Below are 6940 nucleotides of genomic sequence, written 5' to 3' on the forward strand. Positions count from 1 at the left end.
ATGTCGCCATTTTTCATGTCACAAGGCACTTCAAAATTAATAAAGATTGAAACTCATTAAAACTAAAGTTAAGGGTTGTAGTAAGGAGTCCCAAGTCGTATTTTTTCAAAGATAACTAATAAATGTCAACTAAGCACTTCTCTTTGACTCACATTATAAATTGATCTTATCTAATAAAATCAAGATTTGAATCAAAGCAAGGATAATTTCAGCTAATATGATTCTTTTCCATCTCATCAAATTAACAACAATTAAATTCATATTCTAATGCATCATTGAATCAAATGATTCAATTTCTATCTCTACAATTCACAATCACAGTATCCATTAAACTCAAGAACTCAATACAATTGCAAAACTGAAATTAACATTTCATTTACCATCACAATCAAATTCAACACTCAACTCAATCACCAAGTCGTCAATTATCAATCACATTCAACAATGTCTATTAGAGGTAAACAATGAAAATCTCAAGTGATTCATTCAACATTCAAGCATGAACACTATCACACAAATTTAATGAATCGAACAAGGGGGTTTTCTAAATCTATAAATTGAAACTAAACACTAATTTGTAGAGAACGAAATAGGAAATTCAAACTAAGAAGTAAACTGCAATCTAACTATTAGATCATCATATCTGAGCAAATGTATGAGAAATGAAAAGAAAATACTAACAAATAACATTCCACAAACCAAATCCGGAACCAAACCTCTCCTCTCTGCTGTGAAATAGAGTTGCCTATGGGAAACGCCCTTCGGGCAATCACTGGTGAAGGACCAAGCTCCCAGCTAGTGCAAGCCTATGGTCACAACTTTTGGGAATGCCCTTCGAGCTCACGGATTGGGTGGCACTCTCATCGCACGAAGAAAAGATTCTGAATTCTAGAAATTGCGTCACTCGATTGATTGATCATATCAACTCGAGTGCAGCAGATGAAGTGGATGTCGGAATGGAATCGGAAGCTTCTGGGAACGCCCTTCGAGCTCACGATCAGCTGATGGACATCACAAATCAGGGAACGCCCTCGATTTGGATTACGGATCAGAAATTCAACTCGCGGACTGGGGAACGCCTACTGCCACTCTCTAACATCAGACAATGAATGACGGCAGCCCAGTGATCGCCAGCAATGAAGAAGACTCGCTCATAGATCTGGCTTGTTGAAGGAGCGTCGGGGACGAAGGATGAACAGTAGAGAATATTGCGAGGAGAAACGAGCGCCCGAGCTCGCCATCGCCACTGTAGCTTCTCAACTTTTAAACCTCTCCCAATATGATCCAACGGTTCAGAATGTTTCAGATCTCATCTAACGGTTCAAACTTCTCAGATCAGGATCAAAAGCTCTGGATCTTGTTCGATGGCTATGATGTACTTCATCTTGGCTTGGATGGATCAGATCCTTGCCAGATGGCTCAGATCTCTCCGATCTTCACTGAACGGTCCAAATCGCTCCAAGGCTTGATCGTCTTGTTTAGTCCTAGATTTGAGCCCAATTCTGATATGATTTGATCGGTCCATGATCCTTTTGAAACCTACAAAGAATATATCAACTATTAGCATCAAATACCATGATTATAACCTAATTTACAATTAAGTCCAAGATAAATGTAATGCATGAAATGTGATGTCAATATAGGTTTTATCTATGAACAAGATCATTAAAAACATGCATTATGAATCAAAATAATGTAGCAAAATCATGGTTATCAAATCCCCCACACTTAATCTTGAACGTCCCGTGCAAGTCAAGAAAACCTAAAAATCATCTTCACAATAATTCCCTAGCAATATCTAGAAGATGATTAAAGGAGCTTAACTAGATCATCTAAAGATATCAAACAATCATGAATACAATCCAAACAATAATTAGTAGGTATGGTGATTTCAATCCAATTGAAAAATTAAACAAAATGTAACCTCACAAGGTATTCACCTATTCTAACTCTCACACTCAAACATGCATATAAGTGGAGCACAACTCAATGTCACTCACAACATTTCACTACCATAAACTTACTTATTTTCTACTTCTCCACCACCATAAAACATAGCATACATTATCAAAAGGATTTATCAAGAATTGAAATGAAATCAAGAAGAACAATTAAAGTGGATGAAATAGGTAAAAGAAAAGAATTTAATGAAGAAAATGAAAAGATGAGAGTATTGGAGGAATATACTGTTAGGATGTATACTAAAAGCTTAGCTTTTTGTATGAACATTTATTTTGAAATAAGAATCACATTGGTCAAATATCTGCATTTAGTTAAATGCAGTTGTCTATTTAATTTATATTGTAGATAACATGGTGTGTGGTGTCACATAAAAGATCATGTTATCAGTTCCTTATAAATTATAAATAGTAGCTCATAACTAAGATGGATTGGGACAAACCATTGGAATGGTTGTAGTGTAATTTGATATTAGTTTATTTTGACTATAAAATTACACTAGTACACTATGTGTGTATTGAGCAGGACCATTTGAGGTTGTTCCTTTTATACTGACTGCATTAAAAGAACAGAACCTCTATTATTATAGATGTGTGTACTCTTAATCCCGATATAATAACAAGCACATATATTTAGTATTTATTTCTTTAATTTATCAATGGGCGTGATTTATTCGTTAAATCAATAGGCCCGATAAGTTGGAAAATAATATTATTTATATGGTGTATTGTTGATTATAGAAGGAAACTGTGCCCTAGTTATCTAGGTTGATAATGTCCCCTTGAGGAGCTCATAAGGATTGTCATGTAAACTCTGTAGGTGGACTTAGTCCGATATGACAATGAAGTTGATGTGAGGATGATCGGTGGTCGTCTTGAAGGGGGGTTGGATAGACGACACCCTCAAATCCTTTCTTTCTACACTTGTTAGCTTGCGTAGCGGAAATACAAAACAAATACGCTAAACTAAAGATAAGAATAAGAAAGAATGCAAACCGCTAACAAGCTCGTTTATGTGGTTCGGAGATAACTTGCTCCTACTCCACGGCTGTCCGTAAGGTGGGCGATCCCTCAATCCGTCGGTGGATTAATCCCCGGAAACTCCGACTAGCACAATCCTCCTTCTCGGTGGAGAAACCTCGCCACAACTCGATCAAGAGCACTTGGATTGCTAGGGCACTAGTTGACTACTAATTAGAGGTTACCCACCACTAATTTCGTCAACTATAACCAAGCTCCCAAGGCTTGGTTATATAGGCCACGGGTTGGAAACTCCGCCTACCAGTTGACTGCCAAAACATGCAGTCGACTGTCCTCTGTGGAAATTTGACCGTTACATCCCAACGACTCGATACCAGTTGATTGCTAAAACTAGCAGTTGACTGATCCACACTGTCCGAACGAACAGAAGAATTCTATTCGCTCCCAATCGACTGCACGGTCGGCTGCACCAGTCGACTCCTACAGTAACGCTACAGTATTGTTACAGTAAACCCCTAAAACTAGGATTTTACTCCGAGTACAATCTCTCGTGCACTCGTACCCTCACCCTTATGACTCACTTGACGCTTCTTTGCAGCCTTGACCTCTTGCCTTCAAGCCTACTTCCTTTGGCTCTCGTCCCTCGGATGCATTCAAGATCGCGGCTCGTCCCCAATGTCATCCTTCGCGTATGCCTCGAAGTCGCTACCCTCGGCCCTTGTCCTCGTTGCCTTGTCCACGGTCCCTTGGATGCTCCATCCTTTACCAGACCCGAAGCCGTCAACCTGAGTCACATGTGTATCCTGCAGTCCTGCACAACTCAAGTACACATATCAAATAACAAGGGTGAACCTAACTTAAACCCTTTGCCCAAACATCAAAACACATGGTCGCACGGACCATTGGGATTGCTCCAACAGTTGAGTGGTACTACTCTTGGAGCTAAATATTAATTAAGTGAGTTGTCAGTAACTCATTTAATTGATGTACATTAGGGAGATTAATGCACTCATGATAAGAAGGAGTCCATAATGTAATATAGGATTGGTGCGCTAGTTCAATAATAACTCTTTAGTAGTATGAGTTATTATTGATGAACTTGAGTTGGGTGTTCAGGTCGAACACAGGAAGCTCAAGTCCATTAGGAGGTCAAAATCAATTCCTCCTCTCGGTCTCTGTTTTAGCCTCTATATATAATTCTCGCATCCACCCAAGCCCATCTTGGTGTCCAAGATGTGGTCGGCCACAATCCTTGCTTGTTGTCCAAGCAAGGGGTCGGCCAACCCCTTGCTTGGTGCCCAAGCAAGGGGCCGGCCAAAGATAGGAATAAAAGAAAGATTTTAATAAAATTAAAATCTTTTCTTTTATAGTCCATATGGTTTTAAAAGAGACTTTTAAATTTTAAAATCTTTCCTTTTTTTTTGTAGCCATCTACAATGGTTAAAAGAGATATTTTAATTTTGTTAAAACTTTCCTTTTTTATAACCATGATTTAAAAGAGAGGTTTTAATTTTAAAATTTTTCCTTTTTTTAGTCATCTACAATGTTTTAAAAATAGAGATTTTAATTTTAAAACTTTTTTTATAGCCATCTACAATAGGAAATTTAAAAGAGAGAGATTTTAATTATTATTAAAATCTTTTCTTTTTAGCCATTATCAAGGATTATAAAAGAGGAGGAGGGGGTACTCCCAAAACATCCTAAGCTCTCTCTCTTTTATTTTCTTGTGGTCGGCTCTCCCCTTTTCTCCCTTTCCTCTTCATAAGGGTCAGCGGCACTTGGAGAAGAAACCTCACCTTGTGGCCGGTTGCTTGGAGGAGGAGAAGAAGAGAAGGAGTTTTCCTATTCTAGCATCCCTTGGTGGCCGAAAGTCTTGGAAGCAAAGGAAAGTTTTGGGTGGTGTTGTCTTAGTAGATTGTCGCCCACACGACGTCCAAGAGGAGGAGAGGAATACAGCAGAAGATCAAGAGGTCTTTAACTACAAGGAAAGGTACAACTAGTTAATTGTTTCCGCTACGTTCTAGTTTAGTTTTTCTTTGTATGAATCCTGAAATACAACACAAGAGGCTTTCGATTTTGTGTTTCGATTATGATCTCTGTAGTTAAATCTAATGTTACTGTAAGGAGTTTAAATATTCAATTTCTTTGAAAGGCTTTGTCTAGGAAGTGGTGGATGATCTTATACCCAAGAAGGCCGAGTTTCTCGCCATGACCTGGAAGTCAATCCTTGAAATAGATATTTAATCAACTTCTGTAAATTGGTTTAATTTTTGAAGAACACATAAGTTAAACTTGGATTAAGAATGTTAAGTTTCGTTTACAATCCAAATTTAATTTTTAAAGAACACATAGGTTGCTAGGAAAAGTTCTGTGCTTGTACAAATTTTTGTACAGGGGAAACAAAACGAAATTCCAAGTAGCACCCAACATATAATTGATGAGTTGACCAATTTGATGTGTAAAGAGATGAATACCATTTGTCATTATTAACACAAAAGACTAAGCCAAACTCTCCTTCAATTTGATAGCTATCCAAAAATCTTGATACTCTATCTTCACACTTGATACACTTAGTCTTACCACTGTTTTTTTTTTCTTTCACTATTTTTCCACTTTAATACTGCTTTTGCACTTCAATTCCAACACTTGAAAGCTCAAATAATCTTAACTCAACTTATGAAGAAAAGTTCCCTCCCCCACACTTAAAACATTGGTCGTCTTGGACAATGAAACATATCATGCTTTAAATTACTTAACACACATTGAGCTACTATTTTTTTTATTCTTCATTCTGCATATCCTGTTCTTTTTCTCTGTTTCTGTCTTTGGCAGATTCAATAAAGATGTGCATCTCTATTGTATTGGTGGAAGACCAAATCAAATTCCATTAACCACTAATAGCAGCTTTGATCACAAAATTCAACAATAATCAGTCACAGCTCCAAAACCAACAATTCAAATCTATTTCTGCAACTCATAATTTTAGAATTTGAAATTTTGATGTACATTCGGACTCAACCTCAAATCTGATATTGGCTTCTGTAATCTGTTGCTTTAGATTCTAATTACAGAAATTGTGAACCAACACACAGTTTTGAATATTGCAATTTCCAATACTGCATTAGTGAAAATCCAAATCACATTCGTGCAGACTAGTAGTTTCACTACTACTAATTCCAGGATACCTTATTTCAGGAGTTTCAGTTTCAGTTTCAGTTTCAGAATTGAGGCAATTTAAGTTTCAGAAATCATAACTTATTAGAACCTTGCCCGAAGAATTTAACCTGATAAAGAATTTCATTCAGCAATGCATTGGTTAGAACTTGAATTCCCATTAATGTTGATCAACAACTGCAGTTCCTTTCTGCAGAATTTCTGTTTATTGAAATCTGAATAACAGAAAATTCACTGACTTGAGATACCTCATCTTTCATTCATATCTTTTGCTTTTCCAAAATCTTATTAACTTGATGTAAATCTCAACTGTTAAGCATTTCAACATTCATAAACTTTAGAAAGCAATGCCAATAGGAGCTTGATGCACCTTTAAATCTCATACATTATGAAGGATTTTGTAGAAGTTATGACACCTTTCAATTTCTACCCTACAACAGTTTCAAGCATTAGATTACTATTTTTACACAAGGTATCTGATTCAGATATCAGATTCTAAAGAATCTGGTTTTTTTTCTACAGCTAATACTCAATGCTAACCACTAATTCAGAGCCAAAGAAAACTCCCAATTAAAAGCCCTCAATTCTGTTTGCCTTCAGACTTCTTCTTGAAGTTGATTTCAATATTGACTTAAATTCTGAATCCACATCAATTATAGTTGCTTGCGTAAAATCATGTAAGGTTTGAAGAGATTAGAATACCAAATGGTAATAGAAGATCAACAAATTCACTCGGACCTCTTACTAATTAGAAGTTTATAACCAAGACTTGGCACACAAACCAAACTGAATTCTGGATTCTGGAATTCAGCTAAAATCAGCAAACA

This window comes from Zingiber officinale, chromosome 7B, assembly GCF_018446385.1.
Source record: "Zingiber officinale cultivar Zhangliang chromosome 7B, Zo_v1.1, whole genome shotgun sequence".
Classification (NCBI taxonomy): domain Eukaryota; kingdom Viridiplantae; phylum Streptophyta; class Magnoliopsida; order Zingiberales; family Zingiberaceae; genus Zingiber; species Zingiber officinale.